This window comes from Ictidomys tridecemlineatus, chromosome 7, assembly GCF_052094955.1.
Source record: "Ictidomys tridecemlineatus isolate mIctTri1 chromosome 7, mIctTri1.hap1, whole genome shotgun sequence".
In the NCBI taxonomy this organism is placed as follows: Eukaryota; Metazoa; Chordata; class Mammalia; order Rodentia; family Sciuridae; genus Ictidomys; species Ictidomys tridecemlineatus.
Window position 1 is genome coordinate 127,655,787 of NC_135483.1, and position 14,584 is coordinate 127,670,370.

The following is a 14,584-nucleotide window of genomic DNA, read 5'->3' on the forward strand; positions in this document are numbered from 1 at the left end:
GAGTGCAGGCGTAGTAAAATGTTAACACATGAGAAATCTGAGTAAAAGGTAATCAGAAATTATACTAACAACTTTTTTGTAAGTCTGAAATTATTTCAACATATTTTTAAAAGAATATATGATACCAAATAAATCACAGTAAGAAAGCATTTTATTCTGAAAAAAAAAAGTGTTATGGCCTGAATGTTTTCCCCCTAAAATTCATAGGATAAAGCCCCAGCCCCCAACATAACATTGGGAAATGGGGTTCCTGGAAGGTGACTAAGTTCAGATGAAATCATGAGGATGAAGCCCCCATGATAGGTTTTGTCCCTTCACAAAAAGAAGAGGAGGAACCAGAACTTCCTCTCTGCAATGTGAAGATATATCAAGAAGGAAGTTGTCTATAACTCAGGAACAGGATCCTCACCAAATACTGAATATTCTGGTATCTTAATCTTGGACTTCCGAGGCTCCAGAACTGTGAAAAATAAATGTTTGTTGTTTAAGTCACCCAATCTATGATATTTTGTTATGGCAACCAGAGCTGACTAAGACAGAAGGGTTTATCAGATGTTATGTATTGGCATGAAGTTAAATCAAATAAGAACTAAAATATGTTGAAAAACTGTGTAGCAGCTAAATTGTAGAATTTTAGACTCTAGACTAAAGATAATTGATTGTATTCCTGAGGGCAGTGGAGATACATTAACAGCTACTGAACACTGGAAAAAAATGTATGACATACTATTTCAGAAAAATTAATCTGGAAAAGGCATGTTGGGAAGATGAGACTGGTTGGATGTACCAATTAATATACAAGTGTAACAATTCAGCAAATGAAATTTTAGACTTGGGCAGGAGTAATAAGGATGGAAAGGAAGTGACAGACAGGAGAAACATTATGGTGCCGTAGCTTTGTATGGACCTTAGAAATTTATTATTTTAAAAGCCCCCCAGTACATATTCCAATACATACCCAAATATGGGAACACTGAGATTACAGAAGTACTGATACCATACAGTGACATTAATAAGGATGTGCCCCCTGGACAGAGATTATCAATCAAATGAAACCAGATTGAACCTAAAGATAGTGGGCGGTTACTATGATAAAATTGTGAGTTTGTTATAAGACAGGGAATTTGAACAAAGCAAAAATTCCAATGTAATAAGTCCAAAAGAAAGCTAATGAAATGGAGAAGTGTATATTGACAAAAAATGGAGCCACAGATTTGGGTAGAGGCCGTTCAATAATAAGTAGTACAAATATGTTTAGAATTTTATTAAATTACAATATATTTCAAAATTTGTTCTGTGCATTTTGGGGACAGTATCAACACAAACTGTTTCTATTATAGTACCCTCTAGTCATCACTCTTAATATTCTGAGCTGTAAAAATTTCCCATGCATGTTTCTTAAAGAGTGAATCAAATGCTATTTCAAAGATCTTCCAGTTATGTACTTTATGTAGAGTCCCTCACAGAACAGCCTAAATGCTTTGTGCTTTGGTTTCAAACAAACTGAAATTATTGGAGGTAATCAAAAGAACAACCCAATTATACTCTCCCCCCCACACACACACATCAGATATAAGCCAAATAATCATTTAATTGCAAATATCATTTTTAAAAGATACTCATGCAGAAGATAAATACATAGTCAGATGATAGGATAAAATGAGAGTTACATCAAGTCAAGGTGGTCGATAAATAGTAGATCCTCCCCACAACACCACCCACTATTTGAGAAGAAGGAAAGGTATGAAAGAAAGTGCCACAATTTTTTAAAAAAGTAAATTTGTCATTTGCTGTCAACCTCAGTTCTCTCCACGGGTAACAAATTCATTTCTGTTGGTTTCTCCTGGGGTAGAGAGTATTTTGCAAAAGGGGTATAGAGAGGTTACAAAGTAACTTTCTGAAATATTTTTTGCTTATTGTGGGAGGTGAGGGAGTGGGCAAAGTACAAAATTATCTCTCCCACTAATACTACCAATTAGATATTCAAAGCAGTTAATGAGCCCTTCTTTTAAAGTGCAAAGGTCTCATAGGGTTGTACCTCATTTGCACCCGAATGTCATTAAACAAATAATTAGATTGAGTTAAATTTCAAGACAGAAACTTTGTGGCAGGGAAAGGAGTTGTGAGAGTTGAAAGGAGTAGTGAGAGTGGCAGACAATTCCTGAGTCCCTGAGGACACAGAATTTGGGAAGGTCAGCAGGAAAAGCCAGCAGCAACAGGATTTCAAAAGAGAAACTGGGGATGGCCAAGTGTAGAGTTGCCATTTTGTTCAGGGACCATAGATCAATGGGTATAAATCACTCATCTTCCAGAATAACTTTCAGATGACTACATTAAGATGTTCAGATACTCATTATTAATTAATACTAATTTCCTTTATTTCCATATGAAAATTGTAATCCTTATAACAATATTGCAAGAGACTTAAGTCCTTATATCCCAAATGAGGAAACTTGCACACAGAGAATTTTGCATCGCTTGCTTGAGGACTTAAGAGAACTCATAAATACTAGGAAAGAATTTGAATATATAGATATTATATAGATATTATATATATAATATCTATATATATATATTAACCACAAAGATGTCTTTTTTTTCAAGGCAGGCCTCTACATTTGGCAAGCTACAAATCTCATCTTTGTTCTACTGGGCTTCATCTTCTCAGGCTACAGCTTGATGGACTTTCTAGCTCAACTTAATGTCTTGCTGGTCAACCTATGCCTTCTTAAAGGTGTGGCCCAAAAAAATGGAAGAAACTCAAACTTTGGATTTAGACATATTGGAGTTCACAGCTCAACTCTGCCATATCCATGTTATGTGACCATCATCACATTTCTTCATTAGTAAAATTGATGATCATATTCTCTTATAGTTGATCATATTCTTGGTGGGCTATATGTTGCTGCATAAAAAGTCAACTCATAATTTAGTAGCTTAAAAGTAATAATTACAATGTTCATATCTACAATCACATACCTGTTCAGGATAGTTTGTCTCTGGTCCACTCAGTGTCCGGGGCAGCTTAAAGCCTGAGTCACCTGAAGGCTCCATTACTTACAAGTCAGGCAATTGATTCTGGCTCTGGTATGAGACTTTACCTGGTGTCATCAGCCAAAATATCTACACCTGGCCTCTCCCTATAGCTTGATTTTCCTAACAATATGGTACCTGGATTACAAATGCAAGCATTCCAAGAGAAAGAGCAGTTAGGTGGCTCTTCAGTGTAAGCTCTGTTTCTTTCTGTGATCTAGCCTCAGAAGTCATAGAGCACCACTTTAGCAAGATTTTACTCTTTGAGGTAGACTCCAAGTCCAAGATTTAGGGGATGGGATATATAGTTCATGAATGGGAGAATTGCAAGTTTCTAGAAAATCATTTGTCACCAAAAGTATGATGCAGTTCATTATTGGAAACTAAAATCTGCTACAATACACTTTTAAGCGAAAAAACTCCATATCTCTGCCACATGCCAAATACACTCATCCCTTGGCCCTGGGGTGACTCTCCCAAGCTTATCAAGCTAAGGCTTGCGGAACACGTTCTTGTCATCCTAATCAAATAAAGTTCATTGACTGTGGTTCCTTGGGTTTACCATATTGCGTATCAATCCTTTTGCGTCATCCTTGGATACAAGGAAAACAATGAAACAATATGTCCCTGAAGTGGCCCTCTCTCTTTCCAGAAACCTAGCCAAGTTAAGGGAACAAAAAGAGCAAGTCTGGGTCAGAATATCCAGACAAATGTTATCTTCAAAGACACTGGCTTTCTCACGTATGCTGAGAATTAGGGCAAGTTGCTGTTATCTGTAGAAAGTTGCTTTCTTGAATGCATGCCAACTTCCTTGGCATGGCGGTCATACAATGGGACAAAGCAAATTAAGTCAGTGACATCACTGCTTTTGTAGCCCAGCTTATAAAACCATTCTCCCGGGTGGTAACTGGTGTGAATCAGAGCACTGTGGAGAGGGAAGTGCTCATCCAGCCAGCCACCACTGGATAACTGCCGTGGGAAATGGAGATATTCTTTTCCTGAGTATCACCAGAGGCACTGTGTGAAACAAAGGTGCACCTGTCCAGTCCATCACCATGGAACTTTCTGATGAAGAATCTACATAGCTCATTGCCACTGGATCTTCCCTGTAAGCATTTCTGGATAAACTTTATAACTTATATCCCGTCTCCAGGTGTCTTCTTGGTATCTCAACAGCCTATCTCACTGGCCTACCACAATTGGCCCATGGATGGTATTTCTCCAGATTTTAAGACCTGTGAACTAAATAGATGATTTCTGTATTGCACACACATCTGACACACAAAGATGGGATAGATAAAGAAAAAGCGTTAAATATACTCACATTCAAAAAGGATAAATCAGTGCAGTCACTTGGCCTTAAATTGTAAAATAGAGTCAGACACGTGTTACCTGTACTTTCATTAGGGTTCATACCTACTACCAGTATGAGCCCAGAGTTCTCCAGGGTTCTTACCTCTACATTGGGGAGCTACCAACACACAATCTATCTTTCCTAGTCCATAAAATGTAGGTCATTTTTTTTTGGTTGAGTCATTTTCTTGTTCTGCTTCCTTCTCAAAGATATATCATGATTGAGAGTCTTCTTTTAATTATATAGTCTCTATCATTTTCAATTACAAGGTTATAAAATTCCTTTAAACACTTTGTGGGTTTCTTATGAATCAATTTATAATCCACTCCATTAGACAAAAGACACATGCTCAAATCTCACTGAAATCTTTTCTTTTAAACTTGGATTCTGTTAAAGAGTACCACTGTTAAGATTCTCAGAAATTATATTGTTTTATGGAAAGAATCTTAAAGGCACACAATAAGATCCTTATATGGCCTTTTGTCTGCTCAAAATGGTCTATAAGGCACTATCTCAAAACTTTATGAGGCATTAACAAAAGGTTTTTATCTTTAGATCATGTTTTCCTGACAGCACCCTGGATTTGATCTCTGCTCAGAAGCCATATCTTAATTTAGCATCATTTGCCATCTGGAGAGGCTGGGAATGAGAAACAGTTTTCTTTTCCAACCCAGCAAGTCCTGGAGACTTATATATAACAGTTCTTTCTTTAGCTCATCTCTCTTCCTTGCATTTTACTACAGGCAGCTAGAAACAGAAGGCAAAGCACTTTCAACCCTCTTTCTGCAAAACTCCTTAACTAGAATATAGGTATATTTCCTATTTTTCACCTCACTGCAGGAGACATTGTTGCTAAACTTTCTACCAGTACATAACAAGAGTTCCCTTTCCTCCAGCTTGCAATAATATTTTCCTCTTTTTCCTTTAATTCCTCACCAGCAGTCTTTTTAAGATCCCTTATGTTTTCTCTAACCAATTCCTTGAACTCCTTTAAACTTTCACTAACACTGTTTCACTTCCCATCCCCACTTGCCCCTGATCCTTTTTCTCTTTTTCTTTCTGTCTCTCCTTTCCTTCTTTTTCTTTCTTATTTTCTTTTTCTTTCTTTCTTTCTTTTTTTTTTTTTGTACTAGGGATTAAACTCAGAAGCAATTTGCCACTAAGCTAGATCCCCAGTGCTTTTTATTTTGAAATAAGGTCTTACTAAGTTGCCTTGCACTTACAATCCTCCTGACTCAGCCTCCCAACTTGCTAGAATTACAGGAGAGCACCACCACGCCCAGCTTTGCCCCTTATCCCGAACCTACTGCCTTATGTATTTGGTTGGATTTTGGCTGTAATCCAAAATATGTGTTCTAGTCATCTACTACTGCCAGTAAACCCACCTGAAACTTAATGATCTCAAAAAAACGACATTTATTTTGCTTAAAAATATACAACTTGAGAAAGATGCTGTGGAGATTGCTCATCTCTGCTCAACTCAGCTTTAGTAGGGAAAACTTAAAAGCTGAGGACTGAATTCACACTTTGTCTCTGCTCCAGGGTGCTTGAGTCCTCAACTGGTAAACTTAAGCCTATATAAAACTTGTTGGCAAGGACCTGGAATCATCTGAAGTCTTATTCAGGTTCATGTCCGATAATGATACTGGATGTTGGACAAGACCTTTACTGAGGATGTTGGCCAGAACATCCACAAGTAATAGTTTCCTGTATCCTGGGCCTCCTAACAACATGGTGGCAGGGTTCCAAGAGGGAGCATTTGAGGGAAATAATGAGCCAGGAAGATGTACTGCCTTTTATGCCTTATTCTCAGTAATCATGTTTGTCATTTTGCTGCTTTTCATCTAGACAGTCACACAGGCACAATAAACTCAAGTAGAGGGTAAGTGGATGTTACAGATGGGGAAATGGCAAGGTTTTGGAAGAACATGTGAGACCCAAACTACGAACATCACCATTTTTGGAAATACTCCACTACCATCAACAGGGTCACGTGAAATAATTTACATTTAAAAATAGATGTTGAACACATATCTATTCCCTTCCTCAAGCAAAATATGCAGTTATTTTCCACATTTTTCCAAATATTACTTTTACGTAGAATGTATGGAAGGTCTTTAAAACCCCTTGGGTTGAACATAAACAGCCATGGGTATATACATGTGTATATAATCTCAAAAAATATTGAAAACACAGGGAGGTCCAAAAGAAAAAGACATGAAAACAGCTCTTACAAATATGTTCAAGTACTAAAATAAATATACAAATGATGGAGAAACAAGTGGAAAGTATGAAAAACACAAATGAAACTTTCAGAACTCATCAATTCTTAAAGTATCAATGATCAGGGTAAATAATAGATATTGTTATAGTCTCCACTATTGCAAATAATATTTTAAAAATGTATTTTTGGAAAATGGAACTAATTTCTATAATGCTAAATGTCAAATTTACAGCTACTTCCTTCAGGAAAAAAAACAGGAGGAAAAGGGGATTAATATTCACAAGTTAAATTTAAAATTTAAATCATCTTTAACATTCTAGAAGATAACCACAGCATATATGCAAGCAAGCACACGTTGTCTCTGTGCTCAATCCTGCCCTTAAGTAACATCTCAATTGAAACCAACATCAACTTGTGGTAATTCAAAGCTACTATTAGAGAGAGCACTAAAAAAGGTACATTATGATAAAAGCCACTGGAGACTGTGTCAACCTGCCCTTAGAGTTGTTCTTTCTCAAATTTTATTAAACAAGGTCTGGTTTCATGAAGCCAGACTCAAAATAGTTTCTGTTAGATTTTATATGGATCATGATTCAGAAGTGGCCAGCCCATGTAAAGGGGTAAGCAACACAGCAAAGCTTTTTCCCCTTCTAGAACAGGCATAGCAACTAAAATCCTTCTTCCATTATAATACTTTTTGAGTAGCAAGAACTGGGGAAATGAAAGAACACACAAAATCAGTAAGGAAAATAGAAAAAGTGGGAGTAAGAAAGGGGAGTGAAAGTATCACATTAAGGGGCATGTCAGGCACCTGCCACTCCAACCCCCAACCTTCCAGAGGAGGAAATATTGTAACTGTCAGAAATAAGATAGACGTGTGAAAAGTATATGCAATTATCTACATTCATTTAGAATAATAATCAATGCTTTTGTTCTAGAATTCCATAAAAATGGCAAAATTTATAGAGAACTAATGCTATGATTCAATAGTAGAGGCACAATACAAAATATTATGTTCCATTTATGACTACAATAAGACTTAACAATGTAGGAATAATTTTGAAACTATTTGCACTACTCACAAGTAGATAATCCCTTAATGTGATGATCATCATTATCCAAAGTACATGTATGAAGACATGAATTGGTGTGAATATACTTTGTATACAACCAGAGGGCGGGGGGAAGATTTCAAATGTACTCACTAATATATTTTAATACATAGGATCCAATCTACTCAGATTATTGGATAAATAAATAATACTTTGAAAGCAAAAAATTATCATTCTTCACTTTCCAATATCTATTCCCACTCATCAATATAAACAGATGATTATGAAGCTTTTGTGATCTTTTTCTAATTTTCATCCCCCATCTCTCAGTATTATAAACATATTTTAATCAGTTGGACATGTTCAAAAAAATTTTAGGTACTTGTCATTCTGTTGTACTTGACTTGATTCAGTCTCAAAAGATGCAATTCACAGAATAAATAGACAAGCATTCAAATAAATAATTTGAGAAACAAATATAGCGTGATAAGAACTTTAAAAATAAAAACAGATTTCTATTCCCACCAGTAGCAGACTAACTATTTGGCACTATAATTGCCCTCCTGCTATAAAGAGCCAAATGTATATATTTAATATGAATTAAACACATATGCAATATGTATGTAAAAAATACAAGTAAATACATACACACATATATATCCACATATATATTGTATATATATTTACAATATCAAACTACTTCAGGCATTCAACAACAGGTGGAAGAACAGGATTATAATTCCTAAAATAAGGAAAACACAAGAAACAATCCATATCATTACTCAGGATCCTTCTTTTCCTAGAGTATTTTTTAGAGAATTGTGAGAAAAAAGGCAGAATCAAATTGCCCATAGCATCTTGCTGATTTGAGGAGACAGATGCTGCAAGGGTGAAGATAACTAGTACTTCAAGACCATGAGAGTGCTTCACAGAGAAACAGTTTCAAAGAGCTTTGAAAGTCTGCATTATGGCACCCGGAGTCTTTTTTGAAATGCTTCATGGTACATGTTTAGTTAATCTTCAAGAAACAAAGCAAAGAAAAATTACTGAGGTGATATAAACGAAATAATTCTTAGCGTTCACACTAGCTGGATTGTGTATGTGTACTGACCAGGCAGAATATAGAGAGCTTGGGGCATTCAGTTGAAACCCTGGAGGATCACAGGATTAAGCTAACCCTGGAGTTAAGGTTACTCTAGACCTTAAATAACAAAACTTGAATGTAAAATGCAAAAAAAAAAAAAAAAAAAAGAACTAGTCTTCAACCCCCTTAAATGGTTCAAAGTCAAAATTTGACTCTTCAGAAAAAAATGACAATAAAATCTATATACTCAATAGCATAACCTTTACAATGTCCAGCATCTAGTAAGAAATTATTAGACATGCAAAAAGGAAGAAAATGCTGATCCATAAACAAAAGAAAAAGTGGTTAAAACAGACCCAGAGAAAGATAAAGACATTTAAAACAGCTATTATAACTATGTTCGATCACTAAAATAAATATACAAATAATGGGAAAACAAGTGAAAGGTATAAAAAATACAAAGGAAACTTTCAGAGCTGAGAAGTACAATGTTGAAAAGAAAATCTCACTGGAAACTTATTTCAGGAAATCAGAGAATGCAAATAAAAGAAAGAATGAACTTAGACGAAATAAGTGGTAGAATTGAGTCACGTGTAAGTACATAGAAAAGAAGCTATAGAAAAATAAATAGAATCTCAGTTACCTCAGGAACAATATCAAGTTGTCAAATATGCATGTATTTGAAGCACTTTTCTCTGAAAGAGAAAAGATTAGTATGGGACGGGGTGGCGGGGTGGAGACCTGAAAACACTGTGAGGTCCTAACATTTTTCAGAATTGGATGAAAATTGTAACCACACAGTCCAGGAAGTTCAATGAACCAAAGTTGAATTTTAAAAAAAGCAATCTAAAACCATCACAATCTCATTGCTGAAAACTCATGGAGAAAAATTTTAAGATGAAAAGAAAGGGTCACAATAGAGGAAAACATAATTACCACTGACCTTGTCAGAAACAGTGAGACTTAGGAGGCAATGAAACAACACAATGTCTTTAAATGCTGACAGATAAACAAAACTGCTAACTTAGAATTCAATGTCCATCGAAAATATCCTTCAAAAAATGAAGATATTTTCAGGTTAAGGAAGCTGAGAATTCAATGCTCCATAAAGAATGTTAAAAAAAAATTCTTCAGATTGAAGATCAAAATTCAGATCTAAAGAAAGAAATGACAAGCATCAAGAAGAAACAGTCCTTATTTTTAAAACTTCCAAATTTAATTATTTAAACTATAACCATGTAAAACAAAAATTATATCAATATATTATGAAATGTATAATATGTATAGAAGTAAAAGTTATGACAATAATAATAAAAAGGATGAGTCAAAAAATAAAATATATTTTATAAGGTTCTTACTTTTATGTAAACTGCTTTAGCAGTGTTTCAAGATAGATTCTGATAAGTTAAAGATACTTGTGAATCCTAGAATAACATGTAAAATTTTAAATAGATATTACTTATAAGTTATAGATAAAATAAACTGGAAAACTAAAAATATTGAACTAAATTCAAAATATGAAGGAAGAAAGTAAAAATAAAGTAGATGAGAAATAACAAAGTAATAAAGTTAAAATCAATCATATTGAAAATTATGTTAAATATAAGTGGTCTACACATTTCAATTTTAAAAGTGAGAGGTTGTCAGACTAAATAAAAATGTAAGATCTAAATATATATACTGTCTCCAAGTTTGATATATAAAGACCTAGATATATAAAGAAAAAGTTGGAAAAATACGGGCCAAATATTCATTATAAAAAAGTTTTAGTGGCTAAATTAATAGCAGACAAAGTAGATTTAGATCAAGAAATATAATCAGGCATAAAAAGGGATGTCTCATGATAAAAGGATTTATTCAAGAAGACACAATAATCTAAATGTATAATAACTAAAAATAGAGCTTTAAAATACCAGAAACAAAAACTGACAAAATGCAAGGAGAAATCAACAACTCCACTATTACAGTTGGAGATTTCAACAACTGTCTTTTCGTACATAGTGGAATAAGTAGAAGGGAATCAGGTTAAAAGATTGAACACAATCAGCTAAACATTATATTTATAGAACATTATTCACAAAACTATAGAATACATATATATATATATGTTTTTTAGGGCACACAGAACACACATCATATTCTTGGCCATAAAAAATTCTCAGTAACCTGGAGAGGATAGAAATCATTCAGAGTATGGAGGACTCAAGATAAAACTGTCAGTAAGCAGAAGAACGGGATTTGGCTCAGAAAACTGGTTTCAGTAGCCAGGCCTACTACAACATGCTACTGGCCAAGGAAAATACTGCCAACTTCTGAAAAGATGTCCTTTTTTCTGGTGAATTATTGGTCAAAGTATATATAAAACAGAATCTAGACATTCAAAAATAGTCCTTTTAAGGAGTTTTTCACATTTTGTTTATCCATCCCTGCATTACTCATCTTTTTTTTTCCTAAGTAGAAAGGAGGAGAATGAGCTTTTACTCACATCCACGCTCGCATCCTATTTTTGTCCACCAAAGTTTTCCAGGTAGAATAGTGTGTCCAGTTTTAAATTTCATCCCTGCATTATTTAGCAATCGAGGGCAAACATTTTATTTTTGAAATTCAAAACATAACATGTCACTTTTCTCCATACTAGTCAGGTTTCTGTGCTCACAGCTACCATGATTACCAAGATTGCTAGTTATTTAATGTCTAGGCACCAATTCTCTCAGCCTGTAAAATAAAAAGCTTTTGTTAATTTCACTGTTCTATCACTTATCCATAAAGTGCTCTCAAGATTCTCAAAGCTTATAAGCAATTTATGGCATCCCTTTTATAATTTTTGAGGGATTAAGACTTTCAATTCTTTGCTGATTAAATTTAGATTCTGATGTAAAAATGAGCAATTGTATTTGCAGATATTAACACAGTAGAAAAACTAAGAAATGGAAGATTTTCCAATATCATCAACTTTTCCAATACCATCCTAAAAGCATGTAAAACTTTGGGATAAATTAAACAAAATAAGTGCAATAGAAGTAGAAAGAAAAATCCTCAAAATGGTGCTGAAAGAAATTAAAGAAAACATAGACAAACAAATAAATATATTCCTGAATTGAAGGCCTGATATTTTTCAAGGAAGACATTTTCTCCAAACTGATCTATGACATCAATGCAATCTCAAACAAAATTGAGGATTTTTTTGTAGAAAATTAAAACCTGGTTCTAAAATGTGCCTAAAAATTAGACAGAATAGCACACAACAACCTCAAAACAGAACAATAAAGTTAGAAGACTTATACAGTTTCATTTAAAGATTTACTATAAAGTGTGAATAATCCAGATAATATGCTATTGATGTATGAATGGGCATATTGATGAAAGAAACAGAACCACAAATACATGACAAATCAAACTTTGACAGAGGTTATAATATATTTAAATGTTAAAAAAATATTCTTCAAAACAAATATAGAACAATCAGAAATCCTTACAGCTGTGACCCTTACCTTACACAATACACAAAAATTAACTCAAAATGGACTAGAGATTAAAAACTTAAAGCTAAACCTATAAAACCTCTAGAAGAAACACATAAGATAGGATTCTTCATTTTCTTGAGGTAGACAAAGATTTTTAGAGAGAAGCCAAAAGCAAATCACACATTTTAAAAAATCAGTAAATTGATCCTCATCAATTACATTGATTTTAAAACTTCTGCTCTTTTTTGGGGATTGGCTAACTTCACTTAGCATTATCTTTTATAACTCCATCCATTTACCTGCAAATGCCATAATTTTAATCTCTTTTTTTTTCTGAGTAAAATTCCATTGTGTATGTATGCCACATTTTTTTTATCCATTCATTCACTGAAGGACATCTAGATTGGTTCCACAGTTTAGCTATTATAAATTGTGCTGCTATAAACATTAATATGGCTGTGTCGCTATAATATGCTTTTCTCTGATATAAGGAGGCTGACTCATAGTGGGGTAGGGAGGGGAAGCATGGGAGGAATAGATGAATTCTAGATAGGGCAGAGGGGTGGGGGGGAAAAGAAGGGGACAGGGGATTAGCAAGGATGGTGGAATGTGATAGACATCATTATCCAAAGTACATGTATGAGGTCACGAATTGGTGTCAACATACTTTATATACAAGCAGAGATATGAAAAATTGTGCTGTATACATGTAGTAAGAATTGTAATGCATTCCACTGTCGTTTGTTTGTTTATTTATTTATTTATTTATTTATTTAAAGAGAGAGAGAGTATTTTTTAATATTTATTTTTTAGTTTTCGGCGGACACAACATCTTTGTTTGTATGTAGTGCATCGAGAATTGAACCCGGTCCGCACGCATGCCAGGCGAACACACTACCATTTGAGCCACATCCCCAGCCCCTCTGTCATTTATTTTTTTAAAAAATCAATTTTAAAAAAATCTTCTGCTCTTTGAGAAATACTATTAACTTAAAAATATATCACCAACTGGAAGAAAACATTTGCAACACAGACACTTGACAAAAAAAGTACATCCTGAGTAATTATACTCATATTAAATTGATTTTTGCCCATTAATCTTCAGGTAGCATTTTAATAGATTTGTTAGGATTGTTGTATGTACACATAATTTCAAATGATCATTTATTTCTTCCTTTCTAATCTGCATTTATTTTGTTTCCTTCTCTTATCTTATTTTATGAATTAGCTTGCCAATACAGTGTTGAAGAGAACTTTCAAGAATGAACATTGTTAACATATCCCTGGTCTTAAAGGAAAATCATTCAGTCCTTAACAATGAAGTATCATAGTAGCAGGCTTTTCATAGAATTGCTGTGATTTACAGAACACAATGTGAGGATTCAAACACACATGCATATCTATTTTTTCTATTCACTCTCATTTATACTTAAAAGAGATAGCCACACTGTGTGTCCTCATTTTGACAGCACAAGCTTTGCATCTCCCAAATAAGCACCCTTCCTCTGGCTCTCTTATAAGATTAGGATGGGTACCTAGCTTAAGAATGTGTACGGGGAGAAATATCCAGAAGCATATGGTACTTCAACTAAGTCTGACCAGAAAAATAGAAGTCAATCATGTGAGTTAGATAGAAATAGGAAGTTCCAGAAAGACAGAAAAATAATCACATGAAATTTCAGAATCCTAGATAAACATGCAATATTTATATCACTCTCAGTAGTTGTGGTTGGTAGACCAATTGAAGAAAAAAATAAGACATGAGCCTATAGAAGACAAAAGAAGGGAATTGAGTTATATGAAATTCTAATTTCATCCTAAAGTAAACAGAAAGCTTGTAAATAAGATTTCTTAAAATAACAGTATGTGAGGATACTTATAATTTAGATCATCCTGCTCACTATTTAGTATACTCACTAATTATACGAGCAGAAATGGAGAAACTATATAAGAAAAACCCATGGCATATGCCAAAGAAATGACTGGAAGGTCATAAACTAAAACAATAGTAGTAGCCTACAGAGTAGTGACATAAAGACGGAGAGGAGTGACAGAGTTTGGAAAGAGGAACAATAACATGGTTGTTAGGTGGAAGAACAGGGACCATAGACAGTTTTCTCATGAAAGAAAATGAGTTTATTTTTGACAAAATATTCTAATGTACTTCACAATATATAATGTCAATATTTGCAGAATTTATATAGAATATAAATATAGTTAACACAATTTGAAATAACAATGAGTCATAAAAGTACAATTTGTACTAACAATGAGATACCACTACATTATCACTGGAAAGGTTAAAATGAAAAGATCTGGAGCAACTATTACTCTCACAAGCTGGTAGAAAAAGACTCTGTAAAATGGTATAGA